At 39.6% G+C, this 11,598-nt stretch overlaps 1 protein-coding gene across 2 annotated transcripts in view; it reads right to left on the reverse strand.

Annotated features, from left to right (window-relative positions):
* Positions 1-9,807, reverse strand: part of usp2a (ubiquitin specific peptidase 2a) — a 57,269-nt gene extending 47,462 nt beyond the window's left edge. For both annotated transcript variants that reach the window (XM_061827911.1, XM_061827909.1), the window contains exon 1: positions 9,615-9,807. The gene's annotated coding sequence lies outside the window, so the exon portion shown is untranslated. The remainder of the gene's footprint in view (positions 1-9,614) is intronic.
* Between the last annotated feature and the right edge of the window lie 1,791 nt (positions 9,808-11,598).

An 11,598-nucleotide genomic window follows, 5' to 3' on the forward strand; every position in this document is an offset into this window, starting at 1 on the left:
AATTGTTGTGCCTGCAATGCGGAGGCTGAGGACCCCACCCAATCAATCAAGGACAGGACCGGGCACAGGGGTCAACTCGAGAACAACCCGGTGGACAGGACGCATTCTATGGCGAGGGACCCAGTGCAGTCCACAAGCACAACTACACATGGCTGGAAAGGGCTATGGAGAAATTGCCAAACACCTTGCTGAAAAAAGGTCCAGTATTGGAGCAATCATTAGAAAATGGAAGAAGCTAAACATGGTGGTCAATCTCAAATGGAATGGAGCCCCATGGAAGATATCTCCTCGTGGGTTCTCATTGATCCTTGGAAAGGTGAGGAATCAGCCCAGGACTACACGATAGAACTTGGTCAATGACCTGAAAAGAGCTGGGACCACCGTTTCCAAGGTGACTGTTTGCAATATACTAAGACGTCATAGCTTGAAATCATGCATGGAACGGAAAGTTCCCTTGCTGAAACCAGCACATGTCAAGAGCCGTCTTAAGTTTGCCAATTACCGTTTGGATGATACAGAGGAGTCATGGTAGAAAGTTTTGCGCTCAGATGAGCCCAAAATGGAACTTTTTGGTCATAACTCCACTAACCACGTTTGGAGGAAGACGAATGATGAGTTCCATCCCAAGAACACTATCCCTACTGTAAAGCACGGGGGTGGTGGCATGCTTTGGGGATGTTTTTCTGCACATGGGACAGGACAACTGCACTGTATTAAGGAGAGGATGACCGTGGGCATGTATCATGAGATTTTGGGGAACAACCTATTTCCCTCAGTCAGAGCATTGAAGATGGGTCATGGCTGGGTCTTTCAACATGACAATGACGTGAAGCACTCAGCCAGGAAAACCGAGGAGTGGCTCCGTAAGAAGCATATCAAGGAGCTGAAACTCCATGTTTCTCAGCGACAGCCCAGAAACCTGTCTGATCTAGAGAAGATCTGTGTGGAGGAGTGGCCCAAAATCCCTCCTGCAAACCTGGTGAACAACTACAGGAAACATTTGACCTCTGTAATTGCAAACAAAGGCTACTGTACCAAATATTAACATTGTTTTTCTCAGGTGTTCAAATACTTGTTTGCAGCTGTATCACACAAATAAATCATTTAAAAAAAAAATCATACATTGATTTCTGGATTTTTATTTTTATCTTATCTCTCTCACAGTGGACATGCACCTACGGTGAAAATTTCAGAGCCCTCCATGATTTCTAAGTGGGAGAACTTGCAATATAACAGGGTATTCAAATACTTATTTTCTTCACTGTATATGAGAGTTTTTGTGTAACCCGAATACCAAATGCATGTGAACCAAATTGGTATGCATTCCCATATACTATGAAAATACTTGTCGGGTGTATTTTTGGTAAGAGGTGCATGTATTAGATGGAGAAAAGCCCATTTTATGCATATGCATATTTGTTTCGTAGTGTACTGAACAAAGTATATTCTATGGCGTGCTTTAATATAGTATGAGCTGTAAATTTGTAGTTTTTGTCAATTGTATTGTTACAAATCTTTATCCAGGAATTACGGTCAGCAGGTATTGAAATGTCTTCTTGCCATTTGATTATTAGGTACATTGATTTAGTACATAAAATTAATTTATAAACTCTTGAAAGATTTCTCTTTGTTGGAGGGAGAAACATGACTATTTGTTGGACAAACTCCAGAAGCTCAAGAGTGGTCTGGTGGGTTGAAATTGTTTTTTCTTTTTTTTTATTGCATCGTTTAATATATTGTATTGAAGAAAATTTCCATTTGTTACTTGGAATTCTTGGAGCAGTTCATCACGCGTCCTAAAAACATTTTTGTGACGTTGTTGTAGGTGGTCAATTCCATGTTGTTCTCATGTACTAAAATTAAGGGGTGTGTTATTAATTTCAAAAGCTGGATTATGGCAGATTGGGGAACACATACCAAGAGCTGAAGCCTGTCGATTCTAAACTTTGACATGATGCCGTGAAGGTGGATGTGATTATCGGGTTCTTGAAGCATTTGTGGTATTTAAGACTCGTGAAAATAAATGGGAGGAGTTTAGAGAGTTTGATATTGTTCGTCTACAGTGAAGAAAATAAGTATTTGAACACCACGCTATATTGCAAATTTTCCCACTTAGAAATCATGGAGGGGTCTGAAATTTCCATCATAAGTGCATGTTCACTGTTAGAAAGATAATGTAAAACGAAAAATCCAGAAATCACAATGTATGCTTTTTTAACGATTTATTTGTGTGATATAGCTGGGAAAACCAATATTAATATTTGGAGAGGTGCCTTTGTTTCAATTGACCCCTCCGTACAGGGCACTTAACCACGCCTCCTGAAGTGACGTCACGCCACGTGCGCTAACGTCAGACAAACAGTTAGCAAAAAGGGCAGCGCAGCAAGAAAAGAATAGAGCGAAACTGTCCGATTTACCGGCTGATTTCTCACTCGCATTCTTAGCTAACAGTGAAATATCGTTGAAAAGCAGACAGCAGGGCTTCAAGTATTTCAGCGAGGGGTATTTCAATGGTATTTACATGCATATCGACGGAGAAACCATTGATATTAGCGCGAGATCTTTCCGGAGTCAATATATTATAACCCAAAGACGAATTCGTCATTGACAGTTTCGTATTTTCGTGTTACCTATCACACTTGTGTGCAGAATCTGTATGTGTATCTGTATGAAGGGAAAGAAGAAGGTGAGGCTTGATTTACGAGTTGTTTCTCTCATTTTCTTTGTGTAATGTCATGCGCTCCCCTCAATAATTATTCTTGAATTAGTGCCGAACCTACGTAAGTCCCCACCGAGTACGACAATCACTACTTTATAATCTCCTCAAACATCCTTCCTTCAGTCTTGATGTCTCGGTGCACGTCGAAGGCTTTTCGGACTCGCTAGTCCGGTTTAGCTTAGCTCGCTAGCCGCCAACAAAGAGACACGTTTGTGCAGTCAGGTCCTCGCAAAGTATCGCTCAACACAGATCAAGTATGTCAATCTTTCACACGTAGCTATGTTATGCAAGCGAAGAACTGCTAATTCATTTATATGAGACATGTATTGAAAATCAAATATAGGGCTTACCTTCGTGCAAACATAGTCCGGTTTAGCTTAGCTCGCTAGGCGCCAACAAAGAGACACGTTTGTGCAGTCAGGTCCTCGCAAAGTATCGCTCAACACAGATCAAGTGTGTCAATCATTCACACGTAGCTATGTTATGGAAGCGAAGAACTGCTAATTCATTTATATGAGACATGTTTTGAAAATCAAATATAAGGCTTACCTTCGTGCAAACATATCTGTTCCGGTTGATGGATTCAGTTGATCATGCGGTCTTCTACAAAGTTTGATCCATCGAAGACATTTTTCGGACTCGGTCTTCTGTTCCGGTTGATTTTAGATGGATTCAGTTGATGATGTGGTCTTCCACAAAGTTTGATCCATCGAAGACATTTTTCGTACTGGGTCTTCGGTTTTGGAAAGGGTACGAATTGAACTCCACCAACTAGCCTTTCAGGATACCTGTCGTCACTATTATAAAGTCCGTGACTATACCTCTTAACCATATCTATTGTTAAAGAACCAAAATACGCGATAAAATGCTAACAAAAGCTATACTGGACCATGCAACGTTGTCTGAGGGAACTGCGGGTCCAAAAGGGGCGTGGTTTATGCAGATCTCTGGCCTCTGATTGGTCAGCAACGCGGATGACGCAATTTCTACGGAGTGGTCAATTACAGAGGTCAAATGTTTCCTGTAGTTGTAGTTGCTTTGACTCGGCAAGTAAGAAACCTTCATTTTTATTTATTTTTTCAAGATATTCAGAAGTTAAGATGCTGGTGTCGTTATCATGTTGCAGTACATGATTTCTCTTCACCTTGCGGTCACAATCTGATGGCTGAACATTCCTCTTCACGATTTTCTGTTGGAGAGCTGAATTTATGGTTCTCACAGAAAGATCCCACATCCTGGAGGAGAAAAGCTGCCCAAGACCATCACACTACCAACCACCATTTTTCGTTGTTGGTATGAACTAAATTCACACCAGATGTAACACAACTTCCAAAAAGCTCAACTTTCATCTCATTCCCAAAAACTTGGGAGTCATTCATTTTTTTTTTTTGTAAAAATAAAATGAGCATTTATGTTTTTGGTGAGCAGGGGTTTCCACCATTGAACTCTCCCATGGATGCCATTTTTTTACCCAGTGTCTTCTTTGTTGTTACCTCATCAACACTGACCTTAAATGAGGGGATGGAGGCCTGCAGTTCTTCAGAAATTGTCCCGAGTTCCTTTGTGGCCTCCTGGATGAGTCATCACTGTTCTCTTGGGGTAATCTTTGTAGGCCAGCACTCCTGGGAAGGTTGATCACTACGTATTCCATAATTTTTCCATTTGAGGTGAAGCACTCTCCCTCTGGTTCGCTGGTATCCTGCCATTTTGGTTCAGCTTTTTTCAATCTTTTGATTTTGTTGGTACAAATTCTGTTGAAGTGATTTCTTGACTGACCAAGTATGGAGGTCATCAGTATTGGGTGTAATGAGTGAAAATGAATGAAAAACTGCAATTAGCCTCTATTAATTCATTATTTAACAAGGGGGTCAAATACTTTTTCAGAGAGGCCCAAGTAACAACCCCCCCCCCTTAATGAATCAAATCATTTAAAAACAGCATTTTAAGTTCACTTGGGTGATATTCATCTGATATTTACATTTTTTGATGATCTTAAACATTAAACTGAGAAAACTATCAAAAAATAATTAGAGAAGGGCTAAGTTGTTTTTCATGTAACTACAGATGAACTAATGATACAGAGCAAGAAAATGACTTGCAGCCAAAATTTATTAAAAAGCCAAGAAATTCCAGGCTAGCATGATGATCAATAAAATAATTTCAAATCGTTTGTCCTTTAAGAGGGCAAACCAATAAAAAAGGATCCATCATTTTGGATACAGAATCTTAGCTGAAGAAACGATCGTTTTGAACCCAAACATTTGAAAAGACTCAAAGTTTTCATGTTTCTGTTTGTCACAACAGTCTATTTAGCTTGATAACAGACACTGTACAGTAAGTAGTAAAGATAACTGATTGGTTGACGCCATCTGGCAAAGCCTCATTTATATTGCTACACATTATTTCAAGGGTTGCATTCCATCACCATAACTAGCAATCGTTTACTTTCACTACGCATAAGCTGCCCCCTGGTTAGCTTTTTATAGTCAGGCAAGAAAATTGGTCAACGTCCGTCATTGGGAAGATGTGGAACAAAGCTGCAAGCTAACGCAATTACTATGTACAAAACAAAAAAAACAACAACAACAAAAAAAGCCACACAATAATCGTGAATTTGCTTTATCTGGTCCTCACCCTTGTTGTTCTGATCAGTCAGGCCAATGGACAGAAAGTTTGCTTGCTGCTTGGGAGGTAGTGGCCCCAGAGAATGAGAGGATACTATGAGCACAGCCACCCAGAATGGCACAGATCAAGTTACAGAGCTGGTAAATATAGCAGACACCTATGACCTCCGTGGGTCACTCAATACAGAGGCATTCCAATTTGGTTTGACAGAGCCAGCATTACGTCTTGAACAAGTTATGCCACTCAAACTGATAAAGGTGCTCAGTCTGTGAAAATAAGCAGATTTTTTACAGCCAATAAAGTGAAATAAGAAAAAGCCAGCTCACATGTCAAGCCATCAGTGGATTGTGCCGGTAAATATTGCCAGGGTCCTCCAAAAGCCATAGCTACTACTGTATTTGCACTGGACTTAGACTTCACACCACTAAGTAAAATGTTGATAACACGTACAGAATGGTGGACCCTCCAAAGATGAGAACTGTGACTTACTTCCAAGTCATTTTATTTATTTAAAAAAAAAAAAAAGTTGTGTTTGAAACAATGTCAAGTAAATGAATTTACCTCGCATAGTGTAAGGGAGTTAATGCATCTGACTCTCTGTCTTTCCATCCATCCATCAACAGTATCTGACAACAATAGAGCAGAAGTCTACACACTCCTCGTATGCCAAGCTTTTCGAGAAAAATACAAAATATTCCAAGATCATTATAAAACACCATTAATGTATTATTATACCCTGTACAACCGACGCAAAAGAAATCTTATACAGAGGGTTTGTAAAGATAAATAACTGCTATAATTGGTTGTGTGCATACCTCCTTATAACTGGGATGTTGCCCATTTCAGAATTAACCATTCATCACATTGAAACAGATGTTAAAAGGGAGTAAGCACACCCCTGCCAACAATTTGTGCTTCTAATTAACCATAAAAAAAGTTGAGGCGATCTAGTAGAAGCCAGTAGGTTTTGTTACGACATACAATAACGACTGATATTGGGAACTAGCTATAATTCCGTCCAGCTTGATTAAAGCCCCCGATTCCAGCTGATGATAAACGGCACCAAAGAATGACGCTGGTGATATAATGATGAGCATTGTTGTGTTTACACTAAATATAGGCTCCAGCACTCCCACAACCCTTGTGAGGAGAACCGTCCAGTTACTTATAGCTTTGAACAATGAGATCCCTCTGATGCCATGTTAGTGCTATAAGATGTGATGACGAACATGTCTGGAAAATCCTACAACAACTTTTGAACTTTATTTGGAGTGAATCAGAGAGACTGCAAATGGAGGCAAGTATGTACTGATGGAGGCAAGTATGTACTGACTCCAATTTAACACGAGTTTAGTAAATTTGAATAGTTAATTCTGAACATTGGCACGACGACAGTGATCTGAGGGTGTGCACACATGTGCAACCACATTATCTCAGTTCATTTTTTGTTTTTCCCCCCAATGGAGCTATACAGGTTATTGTTCACAATAAGAGTGAAAAGAAATGATTCAGCTACATTAATATTTATAATCACAAAACCTTGCCTCTCTCTGTCTACAGTATATGTGCAAATACTTTTCCCCCTCTCAAACTCTAATTTTCATTTGCAAAACTAGTACTGAGAAAGCAATAAACACAAAGGTGACCGAAATATTTTGGTGGGCCATTTAGTTCCATCTACTTGAGAAGATCCAAACGATTAGAACTAGCCTACCTCTGAATATAATGCACTGCAGTTGTATGTGACTGCAAAGTACATGCATCTTTTGGAATATGGGAGGAAGACATCCCAAGAAAACTCATTCAAACACGTTAGAAAATGTTAACTCCATCCAAGAGGGCCTGAGCTGATCTGTGAAGCAGATGTGCGAATTACTAGGCTACCACGATCCACACCGGCCACCACTACCACAAAAAGAAAGAAACATATGTAGCGAGTATAGTTTTGGGATGCAGCTCTTAAGATTGTACGTTGGTAGAATGTACAAGTGTACTTTGTGTGTAGGCTTTACAGTACTGATACAGTATTGACTGTACAGTGAAGAAAACAAGTATTTGAACACCCTGCTAGTTTGCAAGTTCTCCCACTTAGAAATCATGGAGAGGTCTGAAATTTTCATCGTAGGTGCATGTGCACTGTGAGATAGATAATCTAAAAAGCAAAAATGCAGAAATCACAATGTATGATTTTTTTTTAAAGGATTTATTTGTGTGATACAGCTGCAAATAAGTATTTTAACACCTATCAGCTAGAATTCTGACCCTCAAAGACCTGTTAGTCCGCCTTTAAAAGTCCACTTCCACTCCATGTATTATCCTATATCAGATGCACCTCTGTGAGGTCGTTCGTGGCATAAAGACACCTGTCCACCCCATACAATCAGTAAGACTCAAACTTGTAACATGGCCAAGACCAAAGAGCTGTCCAAAGACACAAGAGAGACACCACATGGCTGAAAAGGGCTACAGAGAAAGTGCCAAGCAGCTTGGTGAAAAAAGGTCCACTGTTGGAGCAATCATTAGAAAATGGAAGAAGCTAAACATGATGCTCAATCTCAGTCAGAGTGGAGCCCCATGCAAGATATCACCTTGTGGGGTCTCAATGATCCTTAGAAAGGTGAGGAATCAGCCCAGGACTACACGATAGAACTTGGTCAATGACCTGAAAAGAGCTGGGACCACCGTTTCCAAGGTGACTGTTGGTAATACACTAAGACGTCATGGTTTGAAATCCTGCATGGCACGGAAGGTTCCCCTGCTTAAACCAGCACATGTCAAGGCCCATCTTAAGTTTGCCAATGACCATTTGGATGATACAGAGGAGTCATGGGAGAAAGGTTTGTGGTCGGGATGAGATCAAAATTGAACTTTTTGGTCATAATTCCACTAACTGTGTTTGAGGAGGAAGATGAATGATGAGTTCCATCCCAAGAACATCATCCCTACTGTGAAGCATGGGGGTGGTAGCATCATGCTTTGGGGGTGTATTGTATTCAGGAGAAGATGACCACAGCCATGTATTGTGAGATTTTGGGGAACAACCTCTTTCCCTCAGGCTGAGCATTGAAGATGGGTCGTGGCTGGCCCTTTCAACATGACAATGACCTGAAGTACACAACCAGGATAAGAAGCATATCAAGGTTCTGGAGTGGCCGAGCCAGTCTCCAGACCTAAACCCAATAGAAAATCTTTGGGAGTAGCTGAAATTTTGTGTTTCTTAGCGACAGCTGAGAAACCTGTCTGATCTAAAGAAGATCTGTGTGGAGGAGTGGGTCAAAATCCATCCTGCAGTGTGTGAAAACCTGGTCAACAACTACAGGAAACGTTTGACCTCTGTAATTGCAAACAAAAGCTACTGTACCAATTATTAACATTGGTTTTCTCAGGTGTTCAAATACTTATATGCAGCTGTATCACACAAATAAATCCTTATAAAAATCATACATTGTGATTTCTGGATTTTTTTTTTTTTTAGATTATCGCTCTCACAGTGGACATGCACCTACGATGATTTCTAAGTAGGGAGAACTTGCAATATCGCATGTTGTTCAAATACTTATTTTCTTCACTGTATTTGAGTATTTGCTGAGAAGAAACGGCAAGAGGTGGCTTGGTGGTGGAAAAGCTCAGAGAAAGGTGCTATGTTACATAACAAACAGAAAGAAGATGGGAGAACATAGCGTATTAGTGCATTCATGTAGGCTGTACTTGATGTGTTGAGTACTGCTTGGTATGATGATTGTCATGACTGCATCAAATGTGTGTGTGTGTGTGTGTGGGGGGGGCACGTTTCGCGTCAGCTAAAAACGGTGACGGTTGCCAGTTTGTAAATTCAAAAACAAATGTAGTATAATGATGAGGTTTTAATCAAGCGGCGCATTGTAATCACGGGAGCTACCGTTTACTTTAGCCACGTCCTGTCAAACAGCTTTCAAACTCTACACTACCCAAATAAACAGCTCGTTCCTAAACTTGATTGGTACCAAAAACTATATTTTTCCCTACAAGAAAAAAAAAGAAAGAAATAAGAAGAAAACCAAAAGCAAACTGCTCTCATATTGCTCCAGCCACGCATTGTTTTAACGATTTCCCCCAACTTTTAAGACTTCTCTGCTATTAGTGGCGTTTCTCGGCCTTATTTCATGCACACAATCCACGTTTGTACTTGATGTCTGGGACGATATGAATTCATTTCTCACTCGAACGACACCGTTTCCATGGTTCTAAGGACGTTTGGACGCGGTGTGATGGGTTAACCGTCTTTACTCACCCAGCGGCAGGGTAATGAGGGAGACGTGAACACACCCCCAAAAGTAGCTTGCCAGTGGGCTTGTATTGCTTTCTTCACCGTTACATAAGTTGCAGTGGACGCTGGTATTTGACGGAGGACCGCAGTCCCGGGCGTTGAACGGAGATGATGCTGGAATCCAGTCGTTTCTTCTCTGCACTTCGACTTGCAGCCAGTCAAGTTGCGGCTGGAGCCCTTTAACCGTGACGTCATTTCAGCAGCTTAGCTCCATTTTGATTGGCTGACAACAATCCAAAAACGTCACCAGTCAAAATGGCGGACCGCCTCCGACTCCGTCGTCAAGGCGATGGACGTAAACATCGCCGATTTCTTTCAAGAGAAAAGATGCTGCATTCAGGGAGTCGAGGAAGAAAAGCGACTGAATGAGAAAAGATGCTGCATTCAGGGAATCGAGGAAGAAAAGCGACTGAAATTCATTATTATGTAATAGATGTAAATCAGTTTTTTTTTTCCGAATACGTGACGCATGCTCCAGCCAAAATAATTTCCCTATAGATGACGAACATTTAACAATGAAAAATGTTCAGATATGAATCATCCAATTACATTATTGGGCATTTATAGAAACTGACAAAAGGAAAACACTGGAGACTTCCAAAACAAAACGGACAAACCAAGTTTAGTTTTACATTTTTAACTTCATATTGAGTACTTTTACACAAGGAAACTGTCCTCTATGACTCCCGAACAATAGCATTTGATGAAAACGCAGACGTTATTTTTGCATTATACTATCTCTATCTATAGGTACACATATAGATATATAGTTACAATTAGTTACAATATAGTAATAATTACACAATTTTATTAATTGTTTAAGGATGTTATAGTTATAATTGCACATTTCTACACTGCATTTAAATACAGATAGACTCCATACAAATTACTTTGTAAATGTTATATTGATTTTTTTGAGCGGTAAAAGAAATGTATATATATATATATATAATATATATATATATATTATATATATATATATATATATATATTACACCGCAAGGTGTATTTCAGGTTGGAAGAAAATCAGTCATTTTTCCCCCAAAATTGTGCACCCCTAATTTAGATTGAAGAATTATATTTTTTATATTTGTGAAAAAAAAAAATAGAATGGCAACATGCAAGGTTTGCAACCCCAAGATAAGAGACACAAAAACACGATCTAACCGCGTTTATCCCTATACAACCCACAATGACTGGTAAGCTTTGTTCACTTCACACTCGAGCTCAACAAAGCTGGTCAAACATAAAACTATATCATGATCATTTTTAATTTCATGATTTTATGTAGCTGGGCTGGATCTGAATTGCTCTAGATCATTTATAGACACTACATTGACATAATTTAAGCTTTTTTTCTGTTTACGTCAGGCTATCATCAGGCTATTTTTTTTATTTTGCCTTGGAAATAAAATAAGAGGACGTTAGGTAACATCCTTTCGGAGGAAGATGTGAGTTTATTTGCTCTGGTGAAAGGTTTCATTAGTGTTAATATGATGAACACAAACACTAATGCTTATTCTTATTTAAAATGGTGCTAATATTATAATCTGAACTCTGGCCCTTTTTTGTGGAGTTTTCATCACTGTGAAAATATTGGACGCAACTCTCACTATGGTGCAGTTTTGTTTAATTTGGGAGGGTAAACAACTTTTTTGTTTTGTTTTGATGGCAGAACAGTTTTACTTTGTCACATTTAAATTCTTAAGGTTCTGCTTTGGTTTCTGTAACATAATGGGAGTTCATTGGGAATCTGTCGATCAGTAGAATGGACCAAGTTTCTCGAGAGGAGAAAAACAATAAGACAAAGCACTCATGGTAAAACAGAATGAGAAAAGTAACTACAAATGTACAAAAATAAAACATTAAATATGGGTGTTGCATGGGGCTGCAGGGCTTCACTCTTTGAGGGAAGAACAGGATAAGATAGGACAGGATAAGGACAGAA

The sequence above is a fragment of the Syngnathoides biaculeatus genome, chromosome 8, assembly GCF_019802595.1.
Source record: "Syngnathoides biaculeatus isolate LvHL_M chromosome 8, ASM1980259v1, whole genome shotgun sequence".
NCBI classification, from domain to species: Eukaryota; Metazoa; Chordata; class Actinopteri; order Syngnathiformes; family Syngnathidae; genus Syngnathoides; species Syngnathoides biaculeatus.